At 43.5% G+C, this 12414-nt stretch overlaps 1 protein-coding gene across 6 annotated transcripts in view; it reads left to right on the top strand.

Annotated features, from left to right (window-relative positions):
* Nucleotides 1-1266: 1266 nt before the first annotated feature.
* LOC101172706 (plasma membrane calcium-transporting ATPase 2) overlaps nt 1267-12414 on the top strand; it is a 90455-nt gene continuing 79307 nt past the window's right edge. For 4 of the 6 annotated variants that reach the window (XM_023954795.2, XM_023954793.2, XM_023954796.2 and 1 more), the window contains exon 1: nt 1267-1678. The gene's annotated coding sequence lies outside the window, so the exon portion shown is untranslated. The remainder of the gene's footprint in view (nt 1679-12414) is intronic. The other 2 variants (XM_078946957.1, XM_078946956.1) reach the window with 1 other exon arrangement.

Consider the following 12414-nt stretch of genomic DNA (forward strand, 5'->3'; position numbering starts at 1 on the left):
GACTGGACCCAGGTGCTCAGACTCAGCAGCCTGCTGAACCGGCGGGAGAGGGAGGGGTCCTGAAATAAATACAGTCAGTGGTATAAGCAGTTAAAGGGCTTGTACCATGCTTTTCTTAAGTTTTTCACAGTGAACGATATATATGATAATATAACACCTTTGGCACAATAACTAATGATTTTTTTTTAAATGAAATATAAATTCTTACCGTTGCCTATTTTCCTACCCAGAAGTAAGACTACTCGATCTCTGAGGCCCCGCCTTTCTCTCCTTGTGGGTTCCGCCCATTTCATGGCGTCGCCCTAGAGCCGGCCTCGGCTTCATGTCTGTGTTTCTCCCACAAAAACATCTGAACTTTTGTAAAGAGGGATGTTCATATTGTGCATGTAAAATGAAAGCTTTTAACTGATCACTGCTAAGTCCACAGAGAAAGTGGGTGTGTCTGTTAGCCAGGGGGCAGTCCTGGCATCCCAGACTTCCTGGAAGGGGCTGTTCTTCACTTTGTGACATCAAAATGTGAGAAATTGCTCATTTTCGTGGATTGGAAAGGGGCTCGTTCTCAGACAGCAAATACACAAAAAAGCGTGAATGGATCAAAAATACCCGCTTTAGGGTTGTTTATAGTGTGGAATGAACCTTATAATACACTTAAAAACTCCAAAAATTTATTTTGCATGATATAGACCCTTTAGAGAAGGGGTGCCCAAATCCAGGCCTAAAGGGCCGGATTCCTGCTGTTTTCCCCAGAAATCCTGTTTAATCTGCTGTTGATAACCTGTATCAGGTGTGTTTAGCCAATAAAAAGTTTCAATGGCATGATGGTTGGAAAACATGTAGGACACCGGCCCTCAAGGCCTGGATTTGGGCCCCGCTGCTTTAAAGTGTCATAAAGGTAAAGTACAAATAAGAAAATTATAACTATTAATTTGAGTTAAATTGAAGAAATTAGTTGAAAGCCAAATAAAAAGGTGTTTTTTTATTGTGTGGTGGTGGTGGGGGAGGGGGGCGGGTGCAGAATCAGGATTCTGGCTGTTTCAGTGACTTCTTCAACATTAAAGGTTTCTAGTTGAACACAGTTGATTAGCTTGAGAACAGAGCATCCATCCTCGTCCATCAGAGCGGACCCGGGCTTCCACACATCCTCTTGATGCGCTGCTTTTCCCGGTCCTGGGGGGTTTCCAGATGTGCTGCCGTTCAGGGCCCGTTTCTGTCATTCCACCTTTACAACTACAGGGGTGATCCCGGGTTGCCCCCCCCCCCCCCCCCCCCCTTCCGTGGCGCTCCTTGCTGAGCCAGAGGGGAGGACGCTGGGCCGACCATTGGGGCTTTTCCCACCCCGCTCGTTGGTCCTGCCCCCCTCCCGCCCCGGCCCTCATTTGCTGGATCACTTTTACAGCAGGAGAGGGAGGGGGGAGTCTCTCCGTTCTTTTCAGAAGATTGCTTTTTGACTCGATCTCTCGACTGGATTGTTCTCCGTCCTCCGGGTTTCCGCCGCAGGACCAGCAGAACCGGCGCCTCTTCCAGTCAAATCACAGCAGAACCGGTTCTAACCACCGGAGCGCCCCGCCAGTCTTTTCCGCCGCAGTTGTCAAGTCGGAGCTGTGTTTGGGGAAAAATGGGCAAGCCCCGGTGAACACGCCGTCCTGACGCGCCGACGCGGGACTCGAACCACCAGGAGGTAAGGTCTAATCTGTGCTAACTTTGGCCGCGCGCGGGGCTCTGTGTCTGTCTGTCCGTTTCCGCGCCGTCGGTGCTGTCAAAGTTCAGACGGCAAATGCTTGAATCGTGATCTCACTTTTCCTGCTCAGCATCCGGATAAATTACGCTCCATAACGGCGGTTCCCCCCGTTTTTAACCTTGACAGCGCGGCGGGAGCGACCGCGGACCGTCTCTCTCGGTTTGTGTCCACAGGTGTTGACGTAAAAACAGAACCTGCTCATGATCGGGAAAACGAAATCCGCTTCAGCGGATTCGCCAGGGGCATATATGATTTTATTCCTCCGGTCGCAGCTCCGACCCGTGCCGTGTTCGCGGCCGGTGACTATCACTTCGGCCTCTGAACTCGTTGAAACAGTCGGAAAAGCGTTTCCACCCAACCGGAATCGAACACGGTCGTGGTTGGTGTGAGGACGTTCGGGACCAGGCGCCCTGTTGGCGTTTTCCTGTTGCAAACGTGACTTCGGAAAGTGTTCGTTTTTAGCGGAACGGGTCTGCCTGCGCCGTTCACGACACACACATGGCGAACAGAGGGATGTGTCCCTGAAATCGGTTCTGGTTGTGAATTGTGGGTGGAGGAGTCGGGAGTCGGTCGGAACCGCATCAGCGCAGTCCGCCGCCGCAGAATCTCACGCTCCTCCGGTTTTGACCGAAAGCTGTTTTCGGAGTCTCCTCCGCCAGTTACCGACAGAAGGGGGCTCTGTTAGAGTGTGTTGGGATACTGGTTGTGCGCGCACCGCGTTCCCGGTGCGGGTCCGCGCACTGCGCTCCCGGCCGCCGCGCCTGTTGCTGCGCTTTCCCGCTCCTTGCACCGGAAACGGCGCCTCTGCTTCGCTGCAGATGAATCGCTCTGGAGTTCGTGTAGTTTTAATTAGCGGGAGCTCGGCGCGTGCCGTGTCGTCCTGACGTCAGAGCTATGATGGGCAGAGGAGACACTGCGCAGGCTCTGCTTCTTTCCCCCCTCCCGCTGTCCGCCCCCTCCCCCAGCAGGGTGTGTCCCGCCTCAATGCGTTCGGAAGGAGGGGGGGGGGATCCCTCATCTTGGCTCTTGACTCCTCCCCAGCTTTTGACCTCCAAAGAAGGACATAGCTCCTTCTGTCTGCTGCAGGCTGATTTAAAGGGCCTATATCATGTGAATTAAACTTTTTGAGCTTTTAAGCGTACTATAATGTTCATTCCTCACTGAAAATAACCTAAAGCGGTATTTTGATCAATTCACACATGCTCTATGAGAACCAGCCCCTCCCAATCCACGAAAACCAGTGGGTCCCAACATTGTGATGTCACAAAGTGAGCTATAGCCCCTTCCAGGAAGAGTCTGCGCTGCCAGTTACGCCCCCAGGCTAACACACACACACACACACACACTTACTTGGACACACCCCGGGGAGCTTGCGGTAATCGCCTAAACGCTTTCCTTTTATAAGAAAACTATGCACATCCGTCTTTGCAGATGTTTGTTTTTGTAGACGACATGTGGACACACTGCTGAGGCTCTAGGTTGACATCGTGAAATCTCCCAGAGGGAGAGAAAGGCGGAGCCTCAGAGATCGAGTCTTACTTATAGGAAATGGGCTGTGAAAATAACTAATAAACTCATATTTCATTAAAAAATTGTTCTTTAGTGTGTTAAAGTTAAAATATTATCATATATATGGATATAGTTTGAAAAGCTTAGGAATAGAATGACATAGATTCTATGTGGAGCTACATTCTCTTCCAGGACACCAAATCAGGAGGAACATCTGTGTTCAAATGACTAAAGGGTCTGAGTCATCTCCTGCCCACCCATCACCCCCCCAGGTTCTATCCCGCTCTGACATCCTTACCCAGCAGAACAGGGTCCCATTCACACCACCATACCCAAAAAGAGTAACAGGGCCGTAGTGCATCGACCATCGCTGGAGTGTTGTCAATTACGTCTGCTAGCATGACGTCTGGTTACTTCACACCTCTGAAGCAGTCAAAGCTTCAAGAACCTGAATTCTCCTTTAACTCCCAGACGTGAAGAAACTCAGGTGATAAAACATATTTATAGATCATTGATAAATGAACAGAAATATGTCGAATCATCTCAAGACCATTTACAGCCAGAGGTAGAGTTTGAAATTGTTTTTTTTGGTGACAGAAACCTTACAAATTTGCATCTAAGAGGGACACAGGTGGGGTATCAGACCAGTTGACAGGTGAATCTGAATTCTGCTGAAAGACTTGGTAAGGGGCTCATTTTTTGGGTAGAATGTTGTGTTTGAAGTAGCTCAATGAAGTTTATCATACAGACGCACTGTAGCAGAAAAGGACGGCTGAGCCTCCACCTGGTGGTTGACGTTTGTGTGGTCTTCACATGTGCGTTCCTGAAAAGGCAGAGCTGGTGTTGTAGTAGGTCTGTGCTTGAACATGACTGGAATAAAGGTTTTGTCAAAAGCTACTAAGAAATAAGCAAAGGACCTACTGCTACGCCAACAGTCTCACTGACCAAACCCCAGGTTGTGTGGAGCAGATAACATAACGGGCTGGGGTGGGGGGATCTCTGAATCCATGAGTGTTTTGAGAATGTGTGTTTGACAATGAAGGCCTTACTGTGTAGCAATAAAGCTGGGTTCAGTATTATCGTTGGAACACAGTTGATACGTGACATGTTTCATGTTTAAATCCAAAACGGAACATTTGAAATTTGAAAGCCCAACTCAAGTTAAATGAGCTTTTCCCACAGCTGTGTGTTCATGTTTGCAAAATGATGCTGCTTTTGGCTCACTCAGCATAAACTGTTGCACAAGATCAGAATTGTACTACAGCATCAAAACTCTCTGCTTTTCCATGGACTTTTGCTCACTTTGCCCAGTGACCCAGAATTTGTATTAATTGATCATGAAGCTCTGTCTGGTTCAGGCTTCAGATTGTTTTGGGGTGTCATGTAAGGGTTAATGGCCGACGAAGTGCCGTGTGCATTTTTAGAAATTAAGGCATGCTGTGGAAGCCTGAACCATCCGACGCGAAGTGCGTTAAGTAAGGGTTAATGGCCAATGAAGTGTGCATTATCAGAAATTAACGGACGCCGAAGTGCGTTCATTTCTGAAAATCTACACTTCGAAGGCCATTAACCCACTTTTATCATGGTCACTTACAAAAGAAATGAATATTCAGTTTTTAGTACATTATTCTTGTTATTCTTTATTCTTGTAATGTGACAACGCGCCCCTCACAGACCTCGAGTGAAGTGGCAAACGAAATTGATATATATATTCTTGGAAAGTTCACCTCCTACCGCTTGTTTTTGTCCAGATGATGAAGCAAAAGTTTGTTTTAAAGAAGCCAGCGGAGTGATACAAAACATTTAAGCTCTGTGACTGGAACTACTTATTTGGGCGTGCTTTATCCCTGTGGATTATCACTTTTTAATGCACACCCGGCAGCCAATCGTAATCGAGAATTCACCCGGACCATCTAAGCCAACCATTTATTATTCTGTGTCTTAGTTCAGAAGAACTTTTTAAAATATTTATTATGGCTGTGATATGACACTGTGTAACATTATATGTAGAAATGTTAGGACTTTTTAAATAATCATCCACCATGAAAAATAGAACCAGTTGATGTGGAGGTGAGAGGACATAGGGTGAAGCATATGTTGTTTTCACCTCCATAGGATATCTATGGCTGTATTCAGACTGAAAAAGTCCATTTGTACGGACACGGTCTACTTAATTTAATAGACTGGGTCTACTAAATCGAGTCCTGAATCTTGCTCCTTGTATGTTTTCAAACTGCTGTCAAGCAGACTTTTCTGTTTCGAATCAAAGCTTGTAAACCAAACCACGTGACTAAAGATCTCTTGAGTCATTGGCCAGGAATTATGAGGGCAGGGCAAAAGAACAAGAGAAACAATACTGAAAGCCCTGTGCATTCCATCCTTGTCAGGAAAAACTTTATATTTCCCTGACAAATTTTGAACGTCTGTATCAACATCAGGTACTACACTTTTTACTTTGGTAAAGTGGAGGCATGCTGAGGAGACGACGGTTAAGAAGTTATATAAAAAAAAGAAGTTATACTGATAAGTGTGTATGTTTTATAGATTGTGAGCCTGAATTCATCTGACCACATTTTAATGATTTGCTGTGTCTCATTGTAGCTTCGTTACCCTGTTCATATCCCATAGTGAATAGTTACAGTTTAAGTTATACCGCCCCGAGGATGGAGCCTATTCAGACTAAGGAAACTCTGAGCAAACTGAAGCTCTAAAGATGGGTCCAAGAGCAGTTCTTGGTCCCGGACCAAGGTCTGCTTGGGTGTTTTCAGACTGAACATTTGTTCTCTGGTTCACCCTAAGAGAACCAAATGTGTCCAGTCTGAATACACCCTATGTGTGTCAAGAGTTCAACTTGTGTAAATCTCCAACAATTTTGGTGGGGGTGGATTTGTCTTAAAGAACATCTGAAACACACATTAGAACCTGATATTATATTTTAGTTATGCGATTGTTTGAGGAGCAAGAAAGCTTTTTAAACAACACTGAACAGTCCTGTCAATCCATTAAGTTTAATTTTAATGGTCTCATTCCAGGACACCTTTTGAAGATTTACATCATTACTTTGTATTTTAATGTCAGATTTTCTTAGAAATTTTGGTTTTATTTTTTGGGTTGTTAACTCTTCCCAGGCTTTCGTAGCAACAAGCACAATAGGGACAAAATGTTAACACAACATATCAGAGTTTAAGTTTTAGTTCAGACTAAGTCATTGGGTTTATGTTTCACCTAAATCAAGCTTACTGATTTTAACCCACCAAAACACATTGTATATCAACATTTGGAAATGACTTTAAAGGATTTTTTCAAAACTTGATAGTTTTTAGCCATTTTGGTCAGTTCTTGACAAGTATTTACCCCATACCCAGTGCCAGATTTCAGTGTGACTACATCAAGTCTTGATTTATGGTTGTTCTTGTACATTTGCTTAAACAAATAACATACTCGAAACATTTTCTTCCATGACGCTATCACTCTTTAATATTCTCTGCATTATGATTTTTGTATTTCACGTGCTCTGGTTTATACACACACCTGCATGCATGCATACACAAAGATGCACTGTAACCGCACATATACACACAGAAATGTATATTGAAATATCCTTTCATACGGAGAACATTACTGCTATGTATGGTTTTATGTCTCCATTTATTTTCCAAACCACAAACATGGGTTCTTAAAACAGGACAAATAACTGAGTCAACATGAACCTACAAGCAAAATGAATGTTCTGACGACCACAATAACATCCTGCCTCTGTTAAACCTTGCAAAATCTACACAATTTGCTCCAGCAGTGTGATTGTTATGCAACAAGTTTTAGACTCTATAGGAAATTGTGTAATCCTATCCATGTTGCCTAAAAAATAAAGAAATTAAGAAAAAATGAAGAAAGGGCTCTACCAAGGAGAGGAAACACCAGGAAAAACACTTACCAAATGAATTGGGGTTAACATGCTACAATTCAAAGCTCAGCTTGTTAAAAGCTGAGCTCTCCTCCACCTTTTATGGTTTAATTTACATTTGCTTGTTGTTGGCATGGAAACCCTTGCCAACAAGCGAGGGGTTGCTTGAATGTTCTCTTCCATTGCTTTGCTGCAACTGGGTGTAGTTGTTGAAGTAGTCCAAGAGAGGTTTGTACTGTTTTGACAAGATGAGACTCTGTCCTATTAATGGACGACACATAAACCTGCCCATCTTCATCAAAACAGTTGTACCACCAATCTGTTGCCAACAGGATTGCCAGCATTTCACCCACAGTTCAGAGGCTCATGTTGGAAGGCCTTTTGAGCCACAGAAGGCACAACTGGCTGAAGGTATACATAAAAGAAATTCGATTTTTTCTTTTGTGGCAAATGATTGGTATATTATGTGAGGAAAATTTGTTTTGCAAAGCAGTTGGACGTTTGGACGCTGTATTTATTTTGCGGATTGTTAGTTCTGTAGGGAATTTTTTGGTACCACTGCATATAGCTTTTAGAAGTAGAGGACCTATTCATTTTAAATACTCAATTTTTAATTTAGTATGTATTGGTAACGCTCTCATATCTGGTGCTCAGGACAACATCCACCGTGACACCAGCCCTTCACTTGTAGAAGTGTCTTACTCCTACAACAGCCTAAACACTGCTTTAAAAATCAGGGACACGTGGAAACCCCCCTGGAGACGGAATCCCTGAACCAGATCTAGCCGCAAACACTTTGTCTTACGTAAGCCATCATCAAACATTAATGGGTGCAGTGTAGCTGTTAGTGGCTTGGTCCTATATTTCAGATCTGTATGCTTGACAGAGCCTCGGTGCTCATGGTTGTGATCGAGCTGTTGGCTTTTATTATTATTTTATTACTCCCCAGGCGTTAAAGGATGGAGGACTATTGGTATATACTACTTAGATTTATCTGTTTGAGCATTTGAGGTTTTATCCTTTTAACCAGGAAGCTCTTGCATTTTTTTTGTAATTATTTGAGGCAAAAGTAACATAAGGAACAGACTCCAAGAGCACTTGTGCTTGTTGTTCACCTTTCCGCATATCCCTTCAGGGGTCGCCACGGTAAATCCACTTCCTCTAATTCGCACAAGTTGTTTGGCAGAGATTTTTTAAGCCAGATGCCCTTCCTGACACAACCCTGTCCTGTGTTTTATTCGGGCTGGGGACCAGCACAGGGGAACCCAGACTTCCAGCCCCTTGGTTTTCCATGTGCCAGTCCTGCACACAGCCTACTGAGCCATCCAGCCACTACTGCCAAAGATTACAGGAAGTATAGAACATGTTCTGTTTACTGCTTACTCACGTCTTCACCGCTTCCATCTCTGAACCTTACTTACCAAGTGAATCTTTCAACTGACAAAAGACTTCAACCAAATGTCATCCAAAGAAGTAAACGTTGTGTCTCTTCAAGTGAACTGTCTTATGCAGGGGGGGCAGCACTTTTTTTTTAGTATTTATAACCATTCAAACCGTTCCAACAAGATCATTTGGAGTGTAATTTAACTTGTGTTGACTCTTATTTAAATTACACTGTTGCGGTGAAATGGCAATTATGTTTTTGGTTGTTTAGCTATTTGTTCATGTATTCCAAATGATCTCGTCAATATCGATCACTAATATCGTATATTGCGAGATTTCATTATATGGTGCAGCCCTACAGCTGCATCTGCTAGATTGGCATAACAGGTATTCTTCCTTCTTTACATACTTGACTCACTTTGAAAAAAGTCTGTCTTAAAAACGTGTTTTAAATAAAAACAGAAGAAAACAGGTAATATCAATTAAAATGGATATAAAGAAAGGATCCTGCATGCCAACTTGATGAAATTATGATAAACTGTTGCCTGTTTTACATCCTGATGAATTTGTGAATAAAGCTGGGGTGCAGCAGGCTTCGTTGTATATTTTCCATGTGCAGAGGGATCCTGCTGGTTGTTCTGCAGAGAGTTTGGATATTGATGCTTCAGGCTTTCTTAACTGTTAAATGATGAAATAACTAGAGGGGCGAGCATTTGGTAAGCCACCTACTAGAGCTGAAGACACCCTACTGCTCGTTTTGTCTTCTGGTCAGTCACTAACACTTCTAGATGGACAAGCTCTGCATGGACACACGCTGATCTTAACTGCGCAATGTGAGAAAATCCTCTCAGCACACACTTATGTAAGGCCTCATTGTGTGACTATCCAGATGTTTGTGCAGACACACACACTTCACAACAGCAGCTCAGAAGAACAACCAGTCATGCGTCTGTGCATGCTGGTCCATGTTTCTGAGCCGCCACTTTCATGTCAGATAAGATTTCCTGTGCGGTCACATTTCATCCAATCAGTTTATCTAATTAGGATCAGTTTTCGTCAATTTCAAGTAATTTATAAATAAACAAGTCAAGGATTCAATTTAGTCCTGTAATCTCATTTGTTTGCCTGTTACAGTTTGTATTAAAGGCCTGATAAACACTAACAGGCAGTGGCTTAAACGAAAAAAGGAAATGTGTAGCAAGAGATGTAAAAAGGTGACAATAATTCAAAAATCAGGTCCTGATCAGTCTGGTGTGAAGCTGGAAAGATTGATATTCTGGCCATAAAATGTAAACTGAGGATTCTCTAGAAATAACGGATATATAGTGAATAGTGAAGTATTTACTATAGGCGACTATAAGGCGCACTTAAAAGTCTTAAATTTTCTCTGAACTGTAGGGGGCGGCCTATGAGGCGGTGCGCCTAATGTGTAGTTGTGGGGCGTAGAAGAAGACGGCGTGAGAAAGGGAGAGAGAAGTATGGGCCAGATGGAGCATGGTGGTGAGAGGGAAGCTGTCATTAAATTGGCTGCAATAGAACGCTATCTGGGCCCCGCATATGTCACAGCCCTTAACAGGTTCATTAAGTCGGGGTGAGTCGAGGAGTAGTTTGTTCACGCTAGATTACAACAGCATTGCAGCCCAACACACAAAAACCGTAACAACATGAGTTTCACTTTCCTTCACAGCTCCCTAACTCATGGTGTGGGAATCAACACTTCCCATGAGACTTAGTGGCCATGGGCGGGGGTAAGCCACGGGTCCTCACAACATTGTTTCCAAAATGGCTGAAGCCTTGTTTAAACTGCAGCTATCAGCTATGCGGATTGATGGATTTTTAGAATCTGTTTTATGCCCGAAAAGTATATCAAAACTAACTAAGATTTGCTCCTGCTGAATTTTTTAAACACACTGAGTGTCTGTGTGTGTGCTTAAGCCGGCTCTTCCCTGGCACGTGTGTAAAAGGAGGCAAGCAGAGCTACGGCGTCCTGCCGCAACCGCGTGAAGAACAAATTTGTAAGAACAAGAGTTTGCTGAAGACCTGAAATTGTCTCCCAAACTTCCTCATCTTCTCATTAAACAGTGACATGTAAGCAGCAGGGTTGGCTTCACATACATGCAGGGAAAAAGAGCAGAGTTACTTTTTGCAAGTTGCACCTCCCACAATGAGCTGCACGGTGGCACAGTGGTTAGCGCTCTTGCCTCATAACAAGAAGACCCTTCATAGGTTCATTGGTTCATAGGTGTGAATGTGAGTGTTTAGGGGTGTGTGGCCTTGCGACAAACCAACAATCTGTCCAGTGTGTACCCCGCCTTCGCCCAGCAGTTGGCGGGGTAGACTCTGGCAGCCCTGAGACCCTGTCGGGGATAAAATGGTTTTAGAAAATGAATGGATCTCCCACAACATCAGCTTTAATAATACTGTGTGACAATTATTCCGTTTTTATTCAGATTATTCAAGTGTTCTGTAATATCCACCATGAATGCCAGCTCCTGTAGCCATTGTTTGCATTTTAATTCTATAACAGATTTGCCTTCTATCATCATGAGCTGTCTAATTTCCTCAGAGGTCAAAGAAGCGCTTCAGCACAGCACCTCGGCTTAACCCCCTTATTTCTACTCATGGCAGGTGATGGATAATGTCACTATAGCTGAGAAAGCAGTCAAATTGATGATGATTTAGACCTTTGGCTCAGATGAAATTAACAGTACAGACATCCTCCATGACGTGATCCACTTTCAGGGACTTTCAGCACATGAAATGTAAAAATTCTACACCTCTATTTGCTGCTCTAACCTTCTTTTGGAACTTTGTCACTTCACCTGTCTTTTTCCCAACCACTGAGGGCGCACGATCAGTAGCCAGGATGACAGTGTAAGACCCGTCCACACCAACTCTGTCCAGCACACCAACGGCAGCACAGAACATGTCTTCAGCTGTGGTGGAATTTAACATAGGTATCAACTTCAGGAACTCCTCTGTAAAAGTCAAAGTCTCATCAACACCACAAGTAAATATGTCCAGTTGAGTGACATCAGTAATATAAGTGCTCTGATAAATATTGACAAAAAATGCAACAAATAACACCACTCTGCGTTTCAGTTGGCTGTCCAATGGATATTTCTGAAATTCCTTCTGCAACACAATTCCTTGAAAGGCTGATGCTGACAAAGGCTTGTAGTTTCCATGAACACACAATTTCTGCAGTCTTCAGTGTGCATGTTTTGATGAACTCGCCCTCGCTGTATAGCTTCTATGATAATGCTATTTGGTGAGTGATTAGGTAGCTTGCTTTGATGGCGGCATCACTAACCTCTTTTGCTCCGTGTAAAAACAGACTGGTTTTTTTCCAGTCCGAGAAATAATTTGTTTATCTTTTGTTTTCTCAATTTTCTGCTCAAGTCATTTGTAGTTTGTGCCTTGTCTCAAAGTGGCACTTCAGATTATATTCCTTGAGGACTACCACTTTTTGTGCACAAACTAAGTGCAAAGGTTTCCCATTGAACTGTATGAACAAATTGGAATTGGTTAATTTTTCTTAAAAAAATCCTGCAGTGAATTTTTACACGTGAGCCCCCACTGAACACAGACTAGACCAGTGTTTTTCAACCTTTTTTGAGCCACGGCACACTTTAACCTTGACAAAAATCCCGCGGCACACCAGCATCCAAAAAAAAAGAAAAAGGAAAAGCTCATAGTCTGTATTGATCTACACTCCCTCCACAATCTCACATGCATTTTTGTGATAATTGTGGCAGAAAAAGCTGGAAGCTGCAGCTTTTTTTCTAGAAGATGTAATAAAAGTTAAGTTAGAAGATTTAAAAACTGTTTGTTTGTTCGTTGAGGTTTCTAGACATTTCACGCGGATTACTCATTGTAC

This window comes from Oryzias latipes, chromosome 5 (assembly GCF_053564925.1).
Source record: "Oryzias latipes strain Hd-rR chromosome 5, Olatipes_Hd-rR_3.1".
NCBI lineage: Eukaryota > Metazoa > Chordata > Actinopteri > Beloniformes > Adrianichthyidae > Oryzias > Oryzias latipes.